General features: G+C 46.1%; 1 long non-coding RNA gene across 1 annotated transcript in view; it reads left to right on the top strand.

The window, feature by feature from the left end:
• LOC134929484 (uncharacterized) overlaps positions 1-23,919 on the top strand; it is a 176,502-nt gene that overhangs the window by 26,127 nt on the left and 126,456 nt on the right. The gene's annotated exons all lie outside the window — the stretch shown is intronic.

The raw sequence follows: 23,919 nt of genomic DNA, 5'->3' as shown, positions 1-23,919 counted from the left end.
AGCATGTTTGGGTAGAATCAAGGTCTTTTTAGCAACTTTCGGTCTTGAGCCCCTCCAAACATACCTGGTCAAAATTTGACTGAATTTAATATATAGCAGTTTAGGGAGGGGCCTCGGTATGTCACGGAACAAATACATTAGTTTTGGGAGCAGGACCATTTTAGCAGCGGCAATCCTACCCAGCCATGAAACTTTGTGCATCATCCACTCCCCAGTCAGCTCCGCAAAGGCTTTTAATAAAGGGTTAAAATTACGGTCAATCAACTCATCCTCCCCAGACAAATTAATTCCTAAATACATCAAAGAATGGTTCTGCCAGGCGTATCTATATAAATCTTTCATTCTGGAAATCACTGCTGAGGGAATATTAAATGGAAGGGCTTCAGTTTTAGAGGTGTTAAGCTTATAATAAGAAACTTCTGAGTAATGGTGGAGAACTTTGTGCAGAGCTAAGAGAGATTCCTCGGGGTGCGTTAAGCATAATAATACATCATCTGCAAACAAACTTACTTTGTGCGCTCCACCTCCAATGCCTGGCCCCTTAATCGAATCCTGAGATCTAATCATAGCAGCCAGGGGTTCCACTGCCAGAACAAAGATAAGAGGAGATAAAGGTCACCCCTGTCGCGTGCCATTAGTGATATTAAAACTCGTAGAGGTACATCCATTTACATAAACCCTCGCCGAGGGCCTAGACTAGAGTGCTAGAATGGAGTCCATGATCCGTCCGGCGAAGCCAAACTTTTTTAACGTCAACCTCATAAAGTCCCAATGCAATCTATCGAACGCCTTTTCGGCATCTAATGAAAGAACCAGAAGAGGTTCCTTTTTTGCCGAGCAATATTCAATTATATCGATCACCCTTCGCGTGTTGTCCGGAGCCTGTCGGTTCGGCACAAAGCCAACCTGATCAGGGCTAATAAGGGAGGGGAGAAAATGCGATTGGTGACCAATTTAGCATATATTTTAAGATCGGAGTTCAACAGAGCGATTTGTCTGAAATTTTGTACTGAAGTAGGGGGTTTCCCCGGCTTGGGAATGGTTACAATTTGAGCTTCCAACATTTCTTTGGGAAAGCTACCAGTCTCTGAAGCTTCATTGAATACCGAGAGCAGCATCGGGGCCAAACTGTCCTTAAAGGACTTGTAAAAAGCTGAAGGGTATCCATCCGGGCCCGGTGTCTTGTCTGCAGGTAGGGAGTCTATAGCCTCCTCTATCTTCCTCAAGGTCCAAGGTGAATTTATAACCCTACACGACTCCGGAGACAGCGAAGGGAGCTCGGGACTATCAAGGAAATCCCGAATATCACAGTTTGTAGGTTGGAAGGTAGAGTTATCATTTTTTAAGTTATAAAGTTTAGAATAATAGGTCGCAAAGACTTTCGCAATCCCGTCAGGATCATGGACTCTCGTTCCACCATCCGAGTAAATAGTATGTACCTTACTCCTAGCCTTCCTACCCGGGAATTTGCTTGCCAGTAACTTACTGGCTCGGTTTCCATATACATAAAACTTTTGATTTAGCCTATGTATATTGCGATGGACCTCTGCTAAATAAAAAGAATTCACCTCATCTCTAGCGTCATGTAGCGTTTTCAGAAGAGTTTTATTATGTGGGTCACTCTTATGAGAGACCTCCAAAGAGGAAACCTTAAGTTCAGCAAGTTCAAGTTTTTTCGATATTCCCTTTTGAGTCTCGCTGCTATTTGTATTGCAGTACCAAGAAGTACTGCTTTGAGGGCACACCAAAAATTAAACACTGACGTATCCCGGGGAGAGTTCTCAGAGAGGTAATGGGCAATAGTGGATTGGATAGTTTGTTTGGTTTCTGGATTTAAAAGACTCTGTTTACCTAAACGCCAAGGGCCCGGAGAGACTAGTCTGTTTGCTATATCCCACTTAATATATAATGGAGAATGATTGGACCACGACATGGGGAGGATAGACATTTTATTAATGGATTGTGAAGTCCATTTGTCTGCCAAAGCAAAATCTATTCTCCAACAGGTGGAATGTACATGTGAATAATAGGTATAGTCTCTATCTGTTGGGTGTTTAACACGCCAGACATCCAGTAAATCATATTCCACCAGTAACTGGCGGAATCCCTGAGCGTTCTTACGGAGCTGACCGGATAGCGGAGTCTGCCTACGCGAGTTGTCAACCTCAGGGTCCGCAGTTAAATTAAAATCGCCTAGGAGAAGCAACGCGCCTTTGGTTAATTGTTGTACCTTAGTGCAAAGTTTCTTACAGAACGCCAGCTGTTTGGTATTGGGGGCATAACAGGACACTAAAGTCACCTCTTTATTTTCTAGTTTACCCAATAGAATTAGAAATCTCCCCTCGGGATCGCTATATTGTGAAACAAAAGAGAACGAACAGTGTTGAGAAATTAATATTGCAACACCAGCCTTCTTCGCTGATCCGTTTGCTAGGTAACAATGTGGGAATCTCGTATTAAAGAATTGTGGAGGCGCAGACTTAATAATGTGCGTCTCCTGAATGGCAACTATCTGCGCTTTAAGTTTGTGGAAGTAATTGAGTGACAACCTCCTTTTATGAGGGGAATTAAGCCCCTTCACATTCATAGATACTATGTTAACCATTGTAATGCGACATAAAATAAAATAAAGATGTATGTAACCAACTTAGACAGTGCATGTATATCATCCTGACCCGGGTACCCATGTGGGCTATCTATCAGAGATGGGGGGTAGAAGAAAAGAGTAAAAAGAAGACAAAACAGAAGAGAGAAAGAATCCGCCCCACTTGGGGCACAGTTGGACGCCTAAACATGGCGACTTTAAACTAATCTAAGGAGGGTAGTGGCCTAACCGCCAGCACCCTGAGTAAAGAAATTTAGAATGCAGCTCTACGGTGCTCTGGTCCCGTCCCTCCGGGTTGCCCTCCCTCCAAGCTAATAAACGCTCGGTGGGATTAACGGATTATTACATAAAAATAGAAATGAAGACAACCTGAGCGGGCGGGAAAAGCACGCCAAATGCACAATGAAAGTCTCGAAACCTCCTAAACGAATGTAGGACATATACACAAAACAAAAGGAGATCTCATGACAAACATAACCAACTCCATAGAGCTACTAATGAGATACGACTAAATTAAACATATGAGAACAGTGCAAACATGAAATGGAAATTATATTCAGGTAGCCTCCACCGACTAGGCCCAGTCCCGCTGAAGACCACAGTCAGAAGATGCTTGTGGGGAAAAGCTTGCAACGTTCCATTTTGCGAGGATCTTTTTGCCTTCCTCAACATTCGTAATTGCCACAGTGGAACCCTCTCGAGCAATCAACAATTTTGTAGGGAAGCCCCATCTATATAGGATGTTCTCCTTACGCAAAATGGAGGTGATGGGGTGTAGAGACCGCCTCTTAGCCAATGTGTCACGGGACAGGTCGCCAAACAACTGAAGCGAACCGAGGAACTCTGCAGACTCTCCCGAGGATCTGGCAGCTTTTAAGAGAGCTTCCTTCACATGAAAGTAGTGCATCCTCATGAGTACATCATGGGAAGCTCCATCCGGAGCATTCCTGGCTTTGGGGAGCCTATGGATGCGGTCGATAAGGACGTCTGCCTTTTTGTGAGAAGGGAGAAGTTTACAGAAAAGTTCCACCGCAAAGTCATTCCAAGAGCTGTTAGAGACATTTTCCGGAACTCTGCGCAGTTTCAAATTGTTACGTCTCGATCTGTCTTCCAAATCGGAGATTTTATCCCTAAGGGCCGAGACTTCGGTCTGTAACAACTCGTGTGAAGAAATAAGGTCGTTGTGGGAAGCCACCACTTCACCCATTTTCATTTCCAGATTGTCAGTGCGGCCCCCAATCTCATCTATAGATTTCTGGCAGTCTCTCGTGGTAGCTCTAAATTCCGCAGCCACTTCTTCCTTAAACTGCGCCAGCAAACTTTTCATCACGCCCACTGTAAGTGAATCAGCATCGTCAAGGGAGCTAGCAGGTCTGCCAGCTGCTGTAGGGGGGGGCGTCTTCGAGGATGGCAAGGGTATATGGCTGGGTTCCCTAGAGACCTTATATTTCTCTTCCTTAGACTTAGTGGCGAGAGGGGACGGTCTAAAAAACGCCACTTGAGATACCGCCTTCTCACCTTTATTGCGTTTGGGAGGCATAGCGAAGACTATCGTAAAAGGCGTAGAGGTTATATGCAAGAAGAGGTGTAAAATATATCAATCAGAGAGAGTTCCACGTGGAGGGCGATATGTCATACCATGTCATAAATGCAACGGGTGAGGCAGGGATGCGGTACTGAAATCACATAATTATCGTGCACAGGTGGCTGTGTAGAGGAGACCTGGCAAAATATTTACAAGAGAATCAAGGGCTGGGCGAATAATAATAAAGAGATGGGAAAAAAACACATTAATAACAGAGGAGGCAAGCCCTCTGCATACAGGTATCCAACTACTCAGGCTTCACCAGATGGGGGCAGCAACAGAGCTATATACCAACATCTGCAAAGGGCTAAATGGCAGGGAGCCCTCAGTGAGCTGCTGCAGGGTATAGCATGTATAAGTATAGTCAGAGGCAGTCAGGAGGGAGAGGGGACCCTGTAGAGTAGTTTACTTCTATAATTAGGCTCATAGGCTGAAAAGCCCAGCAAACTGACGCCTTCCAAGATGGCCGCCAGGCATTCCCCAGATTCCCCGGGCCACGGTCATCTCTGACAGGCTCCTGCCTGATAAGAGAGCCGAGCCAGCAGCGGGGAGAACAGCGGGCGGTCCGGCGGCTGCCGAGCCGCTGTGTTGCAGAGTAAGTGGCGGTCAGCCGCGTGCAGTGTTCCCGCGGTGCGCGCCGGTCCGGGCGCGAAATCGAGGTCCCGGTCTCAGGGATCCGGGCAGTCCGCTGGAGCTTGTAAAGGTGCTCCCCGACTCCGCAACCAGGGTCCGTCTCTCCAAGTAGGTGCAGTGAGGTCCGGGGCAGCAAAATAGGGAAATGAGGGACCAGATGGGGAGGGATATCTGCAATTTATATCCCCTAAAAGCAGGAGCTCCAGTCTAACGTAGCCGGTCTCCTCAGCAGCCAGGCCACGCCCCCCTTTACCATATTTTTACCTCAAACCTTATTTGATCCTTATGTCTTTGTAAGAATATCCTTATGTCTATCCCATCGCCTTTGTACCGGGTCATCTGCTCCGATAAACAAACAGCACATCTTAAAAACACTAATGAATGTTTACTGATTTGTTGCGCATAAATATTTATATATTAATATTCCACCTTAGATGGACTTTATATCTTCGTTCTTAGCTGTGGCATCATTTGCCATTGTCTATAGTCGTCTAAATCAACAGTGTAAATGGATTTTTGCAAATTCCAAAAAAAAATCAACATACCTAGGAAACAGTCTTAATACTGATTAATTGGGGGATAAATTGCTAATTGTTATTCATTTTATAAAACAAATTAGAGACTTATATTTTGCCTTTATTAACGCTATAAAGCAACCCAATAAATAACTAATCACAATAAGCAAAAACAAGACAACAAAACAAATTTAGCTAATTTAAAGCAAGATATCAGCCAGATCTCTTAATGGGATCCGGTCTGAAGATCGACAGTGTCTAGGTCGACAATGTTTAGGTCGACCACTATAGGTCGACAGTCACTAGGTCGACATGGATGGAAGGTCGACAGGGTCTAAAGGTCGATATGAGTTTTTCAAATTTTTTTCTTTTTTTGAATTTTTTCATACTTAACGATCCACGTGGACTACGATTGGAACGGTAAAGTGTGGCGAGCGAAGCGGTAGCGGAGCGAAGGCACCATGCGAGGGGACGCGGTGCACTAATTTGGGATCCCGGTCACTCTACGAAGAAAACGACACCCAAAAAAATCATCATGTCGACCTTTAGACCTGTCGACCTAGCACATGTCGACCTAGAAACCCTGTCGACCTTCCATCCATGTCGACCTAGTGACTGTCGACCTATAGTGGTCGACCTTAACATTGTCGACCTAGACACTGTCGATTTGATGAACCACACCCCTCTTAATACGTGGACGTCCAGATCAGTGTCACATGAGCTATTAATTAAGTTTGGACAATATTAATATAGAAAAAAAATAAAACCTTCTGTTCTGGCACTGAGTACTCTGCTGAAGCTGATGAACGGTTGTGGATTGTTGGACCTATCTGAGCCGCTGACTCGCCAACAGAGAACTTTTGTTAAGAGCATCTTTTATGTCTTCTGTGTTTTGAGGTATGTTGTGGTTTGGGTGATGTTTCAACTACTATGGTTCTCATTAAATATAACGTCAATTTTTTTTTTGTTACTCGAACCCACAGCTTCACCTTAATGCTTGTGTGTAACTTGGATGGTCATCTCAGCCCATATTCATTTACATCAGATCTCCCTGAACTTTTTCTACTTGTTGTGGTTTACATTCTAGTATATTTTCAAATTGAAGCCACAAAGTGAATTTATTTCTCATCAGCTCTAATTCACTTCTCCCTCGCTGAAATACAGTATGTAAAATCAGCTGGACAGACTTCAAAGCGTCCGCCAAACTGCGGAACTTTAACAGAAAGTTTTCCCATAAAATAATTTGATTTATAACACTATTTTTTTTTTTACAAAAAATTGGATGTTTTTTTCTTTATGAGGTGTTTGTATTCTCACGTATATCAGTTTTATCATGGATATGACAATGGGCCCTCCACCCAAAAAAGTCTGTTCAGATGTCTCCAACATCTATAAATGCGTACAGACCAGGACGTGAAACTGGACTTTATCATTCTTTGATTTGTCTGCTGTTGTTTTGATGTTTCTTGCTCTACAGTATAAGAATGATGTAATTCTGTCCTGGAACATGTTCCACGTATATTATCATTATTGGTGTGATCATCTACGTCTTCTGCCAGCGACTTCATCACAGATGTACAGTGCTAGAGACCTCCATAAGTGTATTATTTCCTCAAGTGATTCAGCAATGGAGGCCAGGGTTCAAATTGACTGAACGCACCCATGAACAAAAGACATTCTAATAAATTAGAGAGCTCCCAGTTACTGGACAAATACAAGATTCTGTTTTCAACAAGTGGGAAGCAGTGGCGGCTCTAGAGGCGGGGTTGCAGCGCAGTTCAAAGTTCAAATAGTGAAGCCGCACCAACTGCCAGTGAGTCAGTTTGGGATGACAGTTGGTGGCAGCTGGTGCGGATCTCTGAAGCCACCACTGTTGGGAAGTATTTATAAATATAAGTAAGAATTCAATTGCTGGTGATGTGCCCGATGTGTCAGAAAGTCGACATAGTCAAAAGGTGTACAGGTAAAAGGTAGACAGTGATTGAGGTTGACTGGTTCAAAAATTAGACATGACAATAGTCAGCAGACATGGTCAACAGTTAGGTAATTTTTTAAATGTTTTTTTCATTATTTACCATGCACATGGACTACGGTTGGGAATAGTAACTGGAGGGAGGCAGGTTCAGGGGAAACTTAAGGAAAAATTACTTCACAGAAAGGGTAGTGGATAAGTGGAATAGTCTCCCATCAGAGGTGGTAGAGGCTAACACTGTAGAACAATTTAAACATGCTTGGGATAGGCATATGAATAGCCTTACAAAGAATTAAGGTTCTAAAAAGGGTTGCGATTACTTAAAGGATAAAAAAAAGGGGCAGACTTGATGGGCCAAGTGGTTCTTATCTGCCGTCAAAGTCTATGTAACCTTGCCGAAGCATGGCGATCGAAGCAAACCCGCAAGGGTACGTTTCCACTAATTTGGCTCAGATATGGAAAAATTTGTTGTCGACCGTTTTGTGTTGACCATTTTCATGTTGACCCTTTGACCCGGTCAACCTTTGTGACTGTCAACCTTTTCTACTGTGTACCTTATCCACGTTGAGCATTTGGGGCCACCCGCCTCTGTCCCTCCCTGTGATCGCTTCTGCCTGCCAATCAGGCAGAGGCGTTCGCATCCCCGCTATGGGAACGTGGGACCAGTTCTGCACATGTGCGTATACGCCGTTTCCAGACATCGAGAAAATGTAGTAATCATGCCATCCTTACTGAATCTGGTCCTGTGCTCACGTCTAATAACATTGTAGTTGTGTGGACACAGTAGGCGGGAAGTACTAAAGCAGAGGGTAACGCCAGCTATAGGCACTGTTTTGAGAGATTCGATCGGATCACTCCCTGCATGCCCCAAGGCCGCCTCGTCCTTCTGAGCACGCGCAGATGGACTCCCGGGTCATAAACCCGTAAGTCCAGGGACTGGAGTGCATCACGAAGGGCATCTCTCTTATTGGAAGAGCTGTCCTTCGCAATACTAATGTTAGTACATACTAGTGATGTGCACCGGAAATTTTTCGGGTTTTGTGTTTTGGTTTTGGATTCGGTTTCACGGCCGTGTTTTGGATTCGGACGCGTTATGGCAAAACCTCCCTGAAAATTTTTTGTCGGATTCGGGTGTGTTTTGGATTCGGGTGTTTTTTTACAAAAACCCCTCAAAAACAGCTTAAATCATAGAATTTGTGGGTCATTTTGATCCCATAGTATTATTTATCCTCAATAACCATAATTTCCACTCATTTCCAGTCTATTCTGAACACCTCACAATATTATTTTTAGTCCTAAAATTTGCACCGAGGTCGCTGGATGGCTAAGCTAAGCGACCCAAGTGGCCGTCAGAAACACCTGGCCCATCTAGGAGTGGCACTGCAGTGTCAGACAGGATGGCAGATTTAAAAAATAGTCCCCAAACAGCACATGATGCAAAGAAAAAAAGAGGTGCAATGAGGTAGCTGTGTGACTAAGCTAATCGACCCAAGTGGCCGACACAAACACCTGGCCCATCTAGGAGTGGCACTGCAGTTTTCTAGCAAGAGGATGAGTGCTTCCATCCTCATGTGAATCTGAACCACTAGCCATGAACAAAGGCCAGGGCCTCAGCCGTTCCTTGCCACTCCGTGTCATAAATGGCATATTGGCAAGTTTACGCTTCTCATCAGACGCTTTTAATTTTGATTTTTGTGTCATTTTACTGAACTTTTGTAGAATACTTGACGACACAGAGGTAGAGCAGTGGACTACTGTACCGTACTGCTATATATATACTGGTGGTCACAGCAACATTCTGCACTGTCCCCTCCTACTATATACTGCGCACAACTTAAATGCAGCACAGGTATGGATGCATAGTATACTTGACGACACAGAGGTAGAGCAGTGGACTACTGTACCGTACTGCTATATATATACTGGTGGTCACAGCAACATTCTGCACTGTCCCCTCCTACTATATACTGCGCACAACTAAAATGCAGCACAGGTATGGATGCATAGTATACTTGACGACACAGAGGTAGAGCAGTGGACTACTGTACCGTACTGCTATATATATACTTGTGGTCACAGCAACATTCTGCAGTGTCCCCTCCTACTATATACTGCGCACAACTAAAATGCAGCACAGGTAAGGATGCATAGTATACTTGACGACACAGAGATAGAGCAGTGGACTACTGTACCGTACTGCTATATATATATACTGGTGGTCACAGCAACATTCTGCACTGTCCCCTCCTACTATATACTGCGCACAACTAAAATGCAGCACAGGTATGGATACATAGTATACTTGACGACACAGAGGTAGAGCAGTGGACTACTGTACCGTACTGCTATATATATACTGGTGGTCACAGCAACATTCTGCACTGTCCCCTCCTACTATATACTGCGCACAACTAAAATGCAGCACAGGTATGGATGCATAGTATACTTGATGACACAGAGGCAGAGCAGTGACTACTGTACCGTTCTGCTATATATATACTGGTGGTCACAGCAACATTCTGCACTGTCCCCTCCTACTATATACTGCGCACAACTAAAATGCAGCACAGGTATGGACGCATAGTATACTTGACGACACAGAGGTAGAGCAGTGGACTACTGTACCATACTGCTATATATATACTTGTGGTCACAGCAACATTCTGCACTGTCCCCTCCTACTATATACTGCGCACAACTAAAATGCAGCACAGGTATGGATGCATAGTATACTTGACGACACAGAGGTAGAGCAGTGGACTACTGTACCGTACTGCTATATATATACTGGTGGTCACAGCAACATTCTGCACTGTCCCCTCCTACTATATACTAGAGATGAGCGGGTTCGGTTTCTCTGAATCCGAACCCGCACGAACTTCATGTTTTTTTTCACGGGTCCGAGCGACTCGGATCTTCCCGCCTTGCTCGGTTAACCCGAGCGCGCCCGAACGTCATCATGACGCTGTCGGATTCTCGCGAGGCTCGGATTCTATCGCGAGACTCGGATTCTATATAAGGAGCCGCGCGTCGCCGCCATTTTCACACGTGCATTGAGATTGATAGGGAGAGGACGTGGCTGGCGTCCTCTCCGTTTAGAATAGATTAGAGAGACACTTGATTTACTAATTTTGGGGAGCATTAGGAGTACTCAGTAGTGTACAGTGCAGAGTTTTGCTGATAGTGACCAGTGACCACCACCAGTTTTATTTATAATCCGTTCTCTGCCTGAAAAAAGCGATACACAGCACACAGTGACTCAGTCACATACCATATCTGTGTGCACTGCTCAGGCTCAGGCCAGTGTGCTGCATCATCTATTATCTATATATAATATTATATATATCTGTCTGACTGCTCAGCTCACACAGCTTATAATTGTGGGGGAGACTGGGGAGCACTACTGCAGTGCCAGTTATAGGTTATAGCAGGAGCCAGGAGTACATAATATATTATATAGTGAGTGACCACCAGACACACAGTGCAGTTTATTTAATATATCCGTTCTCTGCCTGAAAAAAGCGATACACACAGTGACTCAGTCAGTCACATACCATATCTGTGTGCACTGCTCAGGCTCAGGCCAGTGTGCTGCATCATCTATATATATTATATATCTGTCTGACTGCTCAGCTCACACAGCTTATAATTGTGGGGGAGACTGGGGAGCACTACTGCAGTGCCAGTTATAGGTTATAGCAGGAGCCAGGAGTACATAATATTATATTAAAATTAAACAGTGCACACTTTTGCTGCAGGAGTGCCACTGCCAGTGTGACTAGTGACCAGTGACCTGACCACCAGTATATATAATATTAGTAGTATACTATCTCTTTATCAACCAGTCTATATTAGCAGCAGACACAGTACAGTGCGGTAGTTCACGGCTGTGGCTACCTCTGTGTCGGCACTCGGCAGCCCGTCCATAATTGTATATACCACCTAACCGTGGTTTTTTTTTCTTTCTTTATACATACATACTAGTTACGAGTATACTATCTCTTTATCAACCAGTCTATATATTAGCAGCAGACACAGTACAGTGCGGTAGTTCACGGCTGTGGCTACCTCTGTGTCGGCACTCGGCAGCCCGTCCATAATTTTATATACCACCTAACCGTGGTTTTTTTTTCTTTCTTTATACATACATACTAGTTACGAGTATACTATCTCTTTATCAACCAGTCTATATATTAGCAGCAGACACAGTACAGTGCGGTAGTTCACGGCTGTGGCTACCTCTGTGTCGGCACTCGGCAGCCCGTCCATAATTGTATATACCACCTAACCGTGTTTTTTTTTTCTTTCTTTATACATACATACTAGTTACGAGTATACTATCTCTTTATCAACCAGTCTATATATTAGCAGCAGACACAGTACAGTGCGGTAGTTCACGGCTGTGGCTACCTCTGTGTCGGCACTCGGCAGCCCGTCCATAATTGTATATACCACCTAACCGTGGTTTTTTTTTCTTTCTTTATACATACATACTAGTTACGAGTATACTATCTCTTTATCAACCAGTCTATATATTAGCAGCAGACACAGTACAGTGCGGTAGTTCACGGCTGTGGCTACCTCTGTGTCGGCACTCGGCAGCCCGTCCATAATTGTATATACCACCTAACCGTGGTTTTTTTTTCTTTCTTTATACATACATACTAGTTACGAGTATACTATCTCTTTATCAACCAGTCTATATATTAGCAGCAGATACAGTACAGTGCGGTAGTTCACGGCTGTGGCTACCTCTGTGTCGGCACTCGGCAGCCCGTCCATAATTGTATATACCACCTAACCGTGGTTTTTTTTTCTTTCTTTATACATACATACTAGTTACGAGTATACTATCTCTTTATCAACCAGTCTATATATTAGCAGCAGACACAGTACAGTGCGGTAGTTCACGGCTGTGGCTACCTCTGTGTCGGCACTCGGCAGCCCGTCCATAATTGTATATACCACCTAACCGTGGTTTTTTTTTTCTTTCTTTATACATACATACTAGTTACGAGTATACTATCTCTTTATCAACCAGTCTATATATTAGCAGCAGACACAGTACAGTGCGGTAGTTCACGGCTGTGGCTACCTCTGTGTCGGCACTCGGCAGCCCGTCCATAATTGTATATACCACCTAACCGTGTTTTTTTTTTCTTTCTTTATACATACATACTAGTTACGAGTATACTATCTCTTTATCAACCAGTCTATATATTAGCAGCAGACACAGTACAGTGCGGTAGTTCACGGCTGTGGCTACCTCTGTGTCGGCACTCGGCAGCCCGTCCATAATTGTATATACCACCTAACCGTGGTTTTTTTTTCTTTCTTTATACATACATACTAGTTACGAGTATACTATCTCTTTATCAACCAGTCAATATATTAGCAGCAGACACAGTACAGTGCGGTAGTTCACGGCTGTGGCTACCTCTGTGTCGGCACTCGGCAGCCCGTCCATAATTGTATATACCACCTAACCGTGGTTTTTTTTTCTTTCTTTATACATACATACTAGTTACGAGTATACTATCTCTTTATCAACCAGTCTATATATTAGCAGCAGACACAGTACAGTGCGGTAGTTCACGGCTGTGGCTACCTCTGTGTCGGCACTCGGCAGCCCGTCCATAATTGTATATACCACCTAACCGTGGTTTTTTTTTCTTTCTTTATACATACATACTAGTTACGAGTATACTATCTCTTTATCAACCAGTCTATATATTAGCAGCAGACACAGTACAGTGCGGTAGTTCACGGCTGTGGCTACCTCTGTGTCGGCACTCGGCAGCCCGTCCATAATTGTATACTAGTATCCAATCCATCCATCTCCATTGTTTACCTGAGGTGCCTTTTAGTTGTGCCTATTAAAATATGGAGAACAAAAATGTTGAGGTTCCAAAATTAGGGAAAGATCAAGATCAACTTCCACCTCGTGCTGAAGCTGCTGCCACTAGTCATGGCCGAGACGATGAAATGCCAGCAACGTCGTCTGCCAAGGCCGATGCCCAATGGCATAGTACAGAGCATGTCAAAACCAAAACACCAAATATCAGTAAAAAAAGGACTCCAAAACCTAAAATAAAATTGTCGGAGGAGAAGCGTAAACTTGCCAATATGCCATTTACCACACGGAGTGGCAAGGAACGGCTGAGGCCCTGGCCTATGTTCATGGCTAGTGGTTCAGCTTCACATGAGGATGGAAGCACTCAGCCTCTCGCAAGAAAACTGAAAAGACTCAAGCTGGCAAAAGCACCGCAAAGAACTGTGCGTTCTTTGAAATCCCAAATCCACAAGGAGAGTCCAATTGTGTCGGTTGCGATGCCTGACCTTCCCAACACTGGACGTGAAGAGCATGCGCCTTCCACCATTTGCACGCCCCCTGCAAGTGCTGGAAGGAGCACCCGCAGTCCAGTTCCTGATAGTCAGATTGAAGATGTCAGTGTTGAAGTACACCAGGATGAGGAGGATATGGGTGTTGCTGGCGCTGGGGAGGAAATTGACCAGGAGGATTCTGATGGTGAGGTGGTTTGTTTAAGTCAGGCACCCGGGGAGACACCTGTTGTCCGTGGGAGGAATATGGCCGTTGACATGCCAGGTGAAAATACCAAAAAAATCAGCTCTTCGGTGTGGAGGTATTTCACCACAAATGCGGACAACAGGTGTCAAGCCGTGTGTTCCCTTTGTCAAGCTGTAATAAGTAGGGGTAAGGACGTTAACCACCTCGGAACATCCTCCCTTATACGTCACCTGCAGCGCATTCATAATAAGTCAGTGACAAGTTCAAAAACTTTGGGTGACAGCGGAAGCAGTCCACTGACCAGTAAATCCCTTCCTCTTGTAACCAAGCTCACGCAAACCACCCCACCAACTCCCTCAGTGTCAATTTCCTCCTTCCCCAGGAATGCCAATAGTCCTGCAGGCCATGTCACTGGCAATTCTGACGAGTCCTCTCCTGCCTGGGATTCCTCCGATGCATCCTTGCGTGTAACGCCTACTGCTGCTGGCGCTGCTGTTGTTGCCGCTGGGAGTCGATGGTCATCCCAGAGGGGAAGTCGTAAGCCCACTTGTACTACTTCCAGTAAGCAATTGACTGTTCAACAGTCCTTTGCGAGGAAGATGAAATATCACAGCAGTCATCCTACTGCAAAGCGGATAACTGAGTCCTTGACAACTATGTTGGTGTTAGACGTGCGTCCGGTATCTGCCGTTAGTTCACAGGGAACTAGACAATTTATTGAGGCAGTGTGCCCCCGTTACCAAATACCATCTAGGTTCCACTTCTCTAGGCAGGCGATACCGAGAATGTACACGGACGTCGGAAAAAGACTCACCAGTGTCCTAAAAAATGCAGTTGTACCCAATGTCCACTTAACCACGGACATGTGGACAAGTGGAGCAGGGCAGGGTCAGGACTATATGACTGTGACAGCCCACTGGGTAGATGTATGGACTCCCGCCGCAAGAACAGCAGCGGCGGCACCAGTAGCAGCATCTCGCAAACGCCAACTCTTTCCTAGGCAGGCTACGCTTTGTATCACCGCTTTCCAGAATACGCACACAGCTGAAAACCTCTTACGGCAACTGAGGAAGATCATCGCGGAATGGCTTACCCCAATTGGACTCTCCTGTGGATTTGTGGCATCGGACAACGCCAGCAATATTGTGTGTGCATTAAATATGGGCAAATTCCAGCACGTCCCATGTTTTGCACATACCTTGAATTTGGTGGTGCAGAATTTTTTAAAAAACGACAGGGGCGTGCAAGAGATGCTGTCGGTGGCCAGAAAAATTGCGGGACACTTTCGGCGTACAGGCACCACGTACAGAAGACTGGAGCACCACCAAAAACTACTGAACCTGCCCTGCCATCATCTGAAGCAAGAAGTGGTAACGAGGTGGAATTCAACCCTCTATATGCTTCAGAGGTTGGAGGAGCAGCAAAAGGCCATTCAAGCCTATACAATTGAGCACGATATAGTAGGTGGAATGCACCTGTCTCAAGTGCAGTGGAGAATGATTTCAACGTTGTGCAAGGTTCTGATGCCCTTTGAACTTGCCACACGTGAAGTCAGTTCAGACACTGCCAGCCTGAGTCAGGTCATTCCCCTCATCAGGCTTTTGCAGAAGAAGCTGGAGGCATTGAAGAAGGAGCTAAAAGGGAGCGATTCCGCTAGGCATGTGGGACTTGTGGATGCAGCCCTTAATTCGCTTAACAAGGATTCACGGGTGGTCAATCTGTTGAAATCAGAGCACTACATTTTGGCCACCGTGCTCGATCCTAGATTTAAAGCCTACCTTGGATCTCTCTTTCCGGCAGACACAGGTCTGCTGGGGTTGAAAGACCTGCTGGTGACAAAATTGTCAAGTCAAGCGGAACGCGACCTGTCAACATCTCCTCCTTCACATTCTCCCGCAACTGGGGGTGCGAGGAAAAGGCTCAGAATTCCGAGCCCACCCGCTGGCGGTGATGCAGGGCAGTCTGGAGCGACTGCTGATGCTGACATCTGGTCCGGACTGAAGGACCTGACAACGATTACGGACATGTCGTCTACTGTCACTGCATATGATTCTCTCAACATTGATAGAATGGTGGAGGATTATATGAGTGACCGCATCCAAGTAGGCACGTCACACAGTCCGTACTTATACTGGCAGGAAAAAGAGGCAATTTGGAGGCCCTTGCACAAACTGGCTTTATTCTACCTAAGTTGCCCTCCCACAAGTGTGTACTCCGAAAGAGTGTTTAGTGCCGCCGCTCACCTTGTCAGCAATCGGCGTACGAGGTTACATCCAGAAAATGTGGAGAAGATGATGTTCATTAAAATGAATTATAATCAATTCCTCCGCGGAGACATTGACCAGCAGCAATTGCCTCCACAAAGTACACAGGGAGCTGAGATGGTGGATTCCAGTGGGGACGAATTGATAATCTGTGAGGAGGGGGATGTACACGGTGATATATCGGAGGGTGAAGATGAGGTGGACATCTTGCCTCTGTAGAGCCAGTTTGTGCAAGGAGAGATTAATTGCTTCTTTTTTGGGGGGGGTCCAAACCAACCCGTCATATCAGTCACAGTCGTGTGGCAGACCCTGTCACTGAAATGATGGGTTGGTTAAAGTGTGCATGTCCTGTTTTGTTTACACAACATAAGGGTGGGTGGGAGGGCCCAAGGACAATTCCATCTTGCACCTCTTTTTTCTTTTCTTTTTCTTTGCATCATGTGCTGATTGTGGAGGGTTTTTTGGAAGGGACATCCTGCGTGACACTGCAGTGCCACTCCTAGATGGGCCCGGTGTTTGTGTCGGCCACTAGGGTCGCTAATCTTACTCACACAGTCAGCTACCTCATTGCGCCTCTTTTTTTCTTTGCGTCATGTGCTGTTTGGGGAGGGTTTTTTGGAAGGGACATCCTGCGTGACACTGCAGTGCCACTCCTAGATGGGCCCGGTGTTTGTGTCGGCCACTAGGGTCGCTAATCTTACTCACACAGTCAGCTACCTCATTGCGCCTCTTTTTTTCTTTGCGTCATGTGCTGTTTGGGGAGGGTTTTTTGGAAGGGACATCCTGCGTGACACTGCAGTGCCACTCCTAGATGGGCCCGGTGTTTGTGTCGGCCACTAGGGTCGCTAATCTTACTCACACAGCTACCTCATTGCGCCTCTTTTTTTCTTTGCGTCATGTGCTGTTTGGGGAGGGTTTTTTGGAAGGGACATCCTGCGTGACACTGCAGTGCCACTCCTAGATGGGCCCGGTGTTTGTGTCGGCCACTAGGGTCGCTAATCTTACTCACACAGCTACCTCATTGCGCCTCTTTTTTTCTTTGCGTCATGTGCTGTTTGGGGAGGGTTTTTTGGAAGGGCCATCCTGCGTGACACTGCAGTGCCACTCCTAGATGGGCCCGGTGTTTGTGTCGGCCACTAGGGTCGCTAATCTTACTCACACAGCTACCTCATTGCGCCTCTTTTTTTCTTTGCGTCATGTGCTGTTTGGGGAGGGTTTTTTGGAAGGGACATCCTGCGTGACACTGCAGTGCCACTCCTAGATGGGCCCGGTGTTTGTGTCGGCCACTAGGGTCGCTAATCTTACTCACACAGCTACCTCATTGCGCCTCTTTTTTTCTTTGCGTCATGTGCTGTTTGGGGAGGGTTTTTTGGAAGGGCCATCCTGCGTGACACTGCAGTGCCACTCCTAGATGGGCCCGGTGTTTGTGTCGGCCACTAGGGTCGCTAATCTTACTCACACAGCTACCTCATTGCGCCTCTTTTTTTCTTTGCGTCATGTGCTGTTTGGGGAGGGTTTTTTGGAAGGGCCATCCTGCGTGACACTGCAGTGCCACTCCTAGATGGGCCCGGTGTTTGTGTCGGCCACTAGGGTCGCTAATCTTACTCACACAGCTACCTCATTGCGCCTCTTTTATTCTTTGCGTCATGTGCTGTTTGGGGAGGGTTTTTTGGAAGGGACATCCTGCGTGACACTGCAGTGCCACTCCTAGATGGGCCCGGTGTTTGTGTCGGCCACTAGGGTCGCTAATCTTACTCACACAGCTACCTCATTGCGCCTCTTTTTTTCTTTGCGTCATGTGCTGTTTGGGGAGGGTTTTTTGGAAGGGCCATCCTGCGTGACACTGCAGTGCCACTCCTAGATGGGCCCGGTGTTTGTGTCGGCCACTAGGGTCGCTAATCTTACTCACACAGCTACCTCATTGCGCCTCTTTTTTTCTTTGCGTCATGTGCTGTTTGGGGAGGGTTTTTTGGAAGGGCCATCCTGCGTGACACTGCAGTGCCACTCCTAGATGGGCCCGGTGTTTGTGTCGGCCACTAGGGTCGCTAATCTTACTCACACAGCTACCTCATTGCGCCTCTTTTTTTCTTTGCGTCATGTGCTGTTTGGGGAGGGTTTTTTGGAAGGGACATCCTGCGTGACACTGCAGTGCCACTCCTAGATGGGCCCGGTGTTTGTGTCGGCCACTAGGGTCGCTTATCTTACTCACACAGCGAACTCGGTGCAAATTTTAGGACTAAAAATAATATTGTGAGGTGTGAGGTATTCAGAATAGACTGAAAATGAGTGTAAATTATGGTTTTTGAGGTTAATAATACTTTGGGATCAAAATGACCCCCAAATTCTATGATTTAAGCTGTTTTTTAGTGTTTTTTGAAAAAAACACCCGAATCCAAAACACACCCGAATCCGACAAAAAAAATTCGGTGAGGTTTTGCCAAAACGCGGTCGAACCCAAAACACGGCCGCGGAACCGAACCCAAAACCAAAACACAAAACCCGAAAAATTTCAGGCGCTCATCTCTACTATATACTGCGTACAACTAATATGCAGCACAGGTATGGATGCATAGTATACTTGACGACACAGAGGTAGAGCAGTGGACTACTGTACCGCACTGCTATATATATACTGGTGGTCACAGCAACATTCTGCACTGTCCTCCTACTTTATACTACAATGCAGCACAGATATGGAGCATTTTTCAGGCAGAGAATGTAGATATTTGCAGCACACTGAGCACAGATATTTGCAAGCACACCGAGCACAGATATTTGCAGCACACTGAGCAGATATTTGCAGCACACTGAGCACAGAAACTGAGAGAACGCAGCCACGTCCTCTCCCTATCATCTCCAAAGCATGAGTGAAAATGGCGGCGACGCGCGGTCCTTATATAGAATACGAATTTCGCGAGAATCCGACAGCGGGATGATGACGTTCGGGCGCGCTCGGGTTAACCGAGCAAGGCGGGAAGATCCGAGGCTGCCTCGGAACCGTGTAAAATGGGTGAAGTTCGGGGGGGTTCGGATCCAGAGGAACCGAACCCGCTCATCACTAGTACATACGCAATTAGTATGGATGCGATGAGTGGTGCGCCGCAAGGTTAGTACATCCCACCCTCACTGTACTCTACTTATGCTGCCCGATCCTTGTCCACGCTCATTCCAGCTCAACAATTGGTAGATTATGTGAGTGAGTGACACTCAGGGGGAAATCAGTTCTGCACGATGGGTGCAAAGTACATCCAGAACGCTTGAGTGAAAGGCATTTTGAGACCAGTATCTTTGCAAGTTTTCCCACGCACCTCACAGAGATCCGCAGGAAAAGTATTGAAGATTATCTACCCGTAATAGACACTAATGTGCGCAGCCAGACATCACGGTGACGTCCAGTGTCACATGGCGAGGAAGTAAATTTTCCCCTTAATGTCAGTAAAAAGCTCCATCTACACAGATTAAAAGTCTTATAAAATAGCAAAATATGTTAAAAAAAAAAAAAAAACCTGCAATAAAAATTAGCTATATCCGACAGCCACCCAGCTCCGCACATACAGTGACAATGTAAGGACGCAGGAAAATATCAGCAATTTGCAGAGAAACTATTTGCGATGTCGCTGCACAGGAAAGTGCTTTACCTTTATAAGTCGGAGGGCGAAGGTCAGACTTGTTATGGGACATATGATCATTATCGCCCCTGATTTATGTTTATGCATGTTTATACGTAGTAAATTGTAAAGTAAATGCTAGCAGGTGCTTTTCCCATGCTCTCCATAAGTTCTGGCAAATTTCCTCGTTAAAGTTTATGATGTGTAAAATGTTTCACCATCCATGAGATGTGGATTGTTCTGAGATGATTTATCACCAACACACAAGCGATAGCTCCGCAGGTTTTAACAATTGTTGTGGATTTTTCTCAGCCACCTATATTTTTTTAAGGAAAAATGTTAGCTGACACTTTTCACCCATAACTACTCTGAAATGCATAAAAAAATAAGTGAATGGAATCACATAAAGTGAAAAAATAATAATTCACAGGTGAATCATTTGTGTGTTATCTTCCATTGACCAACTACCAGCAAAATCCACCCACTAGATGGCCATCTAAACCATTGACGATGTGAGTAAGGCTGTTTTTCTGATACAGGCAAACTGTTTAGATATCTCGAACCTCATTGTATAAGAGGTCAACATAAAATAGTTTCTTTTTCCATTTAATTTTCTCTTTTTGCTATTAGAGATGAGCGCCTGAAATTTTTCGGGTTTTGTGTTTTGGTTTTGGGTTCGGTTCCGCGGCCGTGTTTTGGGTTCGAACGCGTTTTGGCAAAACCTCACCGAATTTTTTTTGTCGGATTCGGGTGTGTTTTGGATTCGGGTGTTTTTTTCAAAAAACACTAAAAAACAGCTTAAATCATAGAATTTGGGGGTCATTTTGATCCCAAAGTATTATTAACCTCAAAAACCATAATTTACACTCATTTTCAGTCTATTCTGAATACCTCACACCTCACAATATTATTTTTAGTCCTAAAATTTGCACCGAGGTCGCTGTGTGAGTAAGATAAGCGACCCTAGTGGCCGACACAAACACCGGGCCCATCTAGGAGTGGCACTGCAGTGTCACGCAGGATGTCCCTTCCAAAAAACCCTCCCCAAACAGCACATGACGCAAAGAAAAAAAGAGGCGCAATGAGGTAGCTGTGTGAGTAAGATTAGCGACCCTAGTGGCCGACACAAACACCGGGCCCATCTAGGAGTGGCACTGCAGTGTCACGCAGGATGGCCCTTCCAAAAAACCCTCCCCAAACAGCACATGACGCAAAGAAAAAAAGAGGCGCAATGAGGTAGCTGACTGTGTGAGTAAGATTAGCGACCCTAGTGGCCGACACAAACACCGGGCACATCTAGGAGTGGCACTGCAGTGTCACGCAGGATGTCCCTTCCAAAAAACCCTCCCCAAACAGCACATGACGCAAAGAAAAAAAGAGGCGCAATGAGGTAGCTGTGTGAGTAAGATTAGCGACCCTAGTGGCCGACACAAACACCGGGCCCATCTAGGAGTGGCACTGCAGTGTCACGCAGGGTGTCCCTTCCAAAAAACCCACCCCAATCAGCACATGATGCAAAGAAAAAGAAAAGAAAAAAGAGGTGCAAGATGGAATTATCCTTGGGCCCTCCCACCCACCCTTATGTTGTATAAACAAAACAGGACATGCACACTTTAACCAACCCATCATTTCAGTGACAGGGTCTGCCACACGACTGTGACTGATATGACGGGTTGGTTTGGACCCCCCCCAAAAAAGAAGCAATTAATCTCTCCTTGCACAAACTGGCTCTACAGAGGCAAGATGTCCACCTCATCTTCACCCTCCGATATATCACCGTGTACATCCCCCTCCTCACAGATTATCAATTCGTCCCCACTGGAATCCACCATCTCAGCTCCCTGTGTACTTTGTGGAGGCAATTGCTGCTGGTCAATGTCTCCGCGGAGGAATTGATTATAATTCATTTTAATGAACATCATCTTCTCCACATTTTCTGGATGTAACCTCGTACGCCGATTGCTGACAAGGTGAGCGGCGGCACTAAACACTCTTTCGGAGTACACACTTGTGGGAGGGCAACTTAGGTAGAATAAAGCCAGTTTGTGCAAGGGCCTCCAAATTGCCTCTTTTTCCTGCCAGTATAAGTACGGACTGTGTGACGTGCCTACTTGGATGCGGTCACTCATATAATCCTCCACCATTCTATCAATGTTGAGAGAATCATATGCAGTGACAGTAGACGACATGTCCGTAATCGTTGTCAGGTCCTTCAGTCCGGACCAGATGTCAGCATCAGCAGTCGCTCCAGACTGCCCTGCATCACCGCCAGCGGGTGGGCTCGGAATTCTGAGCCTTTTCCTCGCACCCCCAGTTGCGGGAGAATGTGAAGGAGGAGATGTTGACAGGTCGCGTTCCGCTTGACTTGACAATTTTGTCACCAGCAGGTCTTTCAACCCCAGCAGACCTGTGTCTGCCGGAAAGAGAGATCCAAGGTAGGCTTTAAATCTAGGATCGAGCACGGTGGCCAAAATGTAGTGCTCTGATTTCAACAGATTGACCACCCGTGAATCCTTGTTAAGCGAATTAAGGGCTGCATCCACAAGTCCCACATGCCTAGCGGAATCGCTCCGTGTTAGCTCCTCCTTCAATGCCTCCAGCTTCTTCTGCAAAAGCCTGATGAGGGGAATGACCTGACTCAGGCTGGCAGTGTCTGAACTGACTTCACGTGTGGCAAGTTCAAAGGGCATCAGAACCTTGCACAACGTTGAAATCATTCTCCACTGCACTTGAGACAGGTGCATTCCACCTACTATATCGTGCTCAATTGTATAGGCTTGAATGGCCTTTTGCTGCTCCTCCAACCTCTGAAGCATATAGAGGGTTGAATTCCACCTCGTTACCACTTCTTGCTTCAGATGATGGCAGGGCAGGTTCAGTAGTTTTTGGTGGTGCTCCAGTTTTCTGTACGTGGTGCCTGTACGCCGAAAGTGTCCCGCAATTCTTCTGGCCACCGACAGCATCTCTTGCACGGCCCTGTCGTTTTTTAAAAAATTCTGCACCACCAAATTCAAGGTATGTGCAAAACATGGGACGTGCTGGAATTGGCCCAGATTTAATGCACACACAATATTGCTGGCGTTGTCCGATGCCACAAATCCACAGGAGAGTCCAATTGGGGTAAGCCATTCCGCGATGATCTTCCTCAGTTGCCGTAAGAGGTTTTCAGCTGTGTGCGTATTCTGGAAAGCGGTGATACAAAGCGTAGCCTGCCTAGGAAAGAGTTGGCGTTTGCGAGATGCTGCTACTGGTGCCGCCGCTGCTGTTCTTGCGGCGGGAGTCCATACATCTACCCAGTGGGCTGTCACAGTCATATAGTCCTGACCCTGCCCTGCTCCACTTGTCCACATGTCCGTGGTTAAGTGGACATTGGGTACAGCTGCATTTTTTAGGACACTGGTGACTCTTTTTCTGAGGTCTGTGTACATTTTCGGTATCGCCTGCCTAGAGAAATGGAACCTAGATGGTATTTGGTACCGGGGACACAGTACCTCCAACAAGTCTCTAGTTGGCTCTGCAGTAATGATGGATACCGGAACCACGTTTCTCACCACCCAGGATGCCAAGGCCTCAGTTATCCGCTTTGCAGTAGGATGACTGCTGTGATATTTCATCTTCCTCGCAAAGGACTGTTGAACAGTCAATTGCTTACTGGAAGTAGTACAAGTGGGCTTACGACTTCCCCTCTGGGATGACCATCGACTCCCAGCGGCAACAACAGCAGCGCCAGCAGCAGTAGGCGTTACACGCAAGGATGCATCGGAGGAATCCCAGGCAGGAGAGGACTCGTCAGACTTGCCAGTGACATGGCCTGCAGGACTATTGGCATTCCTGGGGAAGGAGGAAATTGACACTGAGGGAGTTGGTGGGGTGGTTTGCGTGAGCTTGGTTACAAGAGGAAGGGATTTACTGGTCAGTGGACTGCTTCCGCTGTCACCCAAAGTTTTTGAACTTGTCACTGACTTATTATGAATGCGCTGCAGGTGACGTATAAGGGAGGATGTTCCGAGGTGGTTAACGTCCTTACCCCTACTTATTACAGCTTGACAAAGGGAACACACGGCTTGACACCTGTTGTCCGCATTTCTGGTGAAATACCTCCACACCGAAGAGCTGATTTTTTTGGTATTTTCACCTGGCATGTCAACGGCCATATTCCTCCCACGGACAACAGGTGTCTCCCCGGGTGCCTGACTTAAACAAACCAC

Source organism: Pseudophryne corroboree, chromosome 5 (assembly GCF_028390025.1).
Source record: "Pseudophryne corroboree isolate aPseCor3 chromosome 5, aPseCor3.hap2, whole genome shotgun sequence".
Lineage (NCBI taxonomy): Eukaryota > Metazoa > Chordata > Amphibia > Anura > Myobatrachidae > Pseudophryne > Pseudophryne corroboree.
The sequence above is the reverse complement of the archived record's forward strand: the minus strand, read 5'-3'. Positions and strand labels throughout refer to the sequence as shown.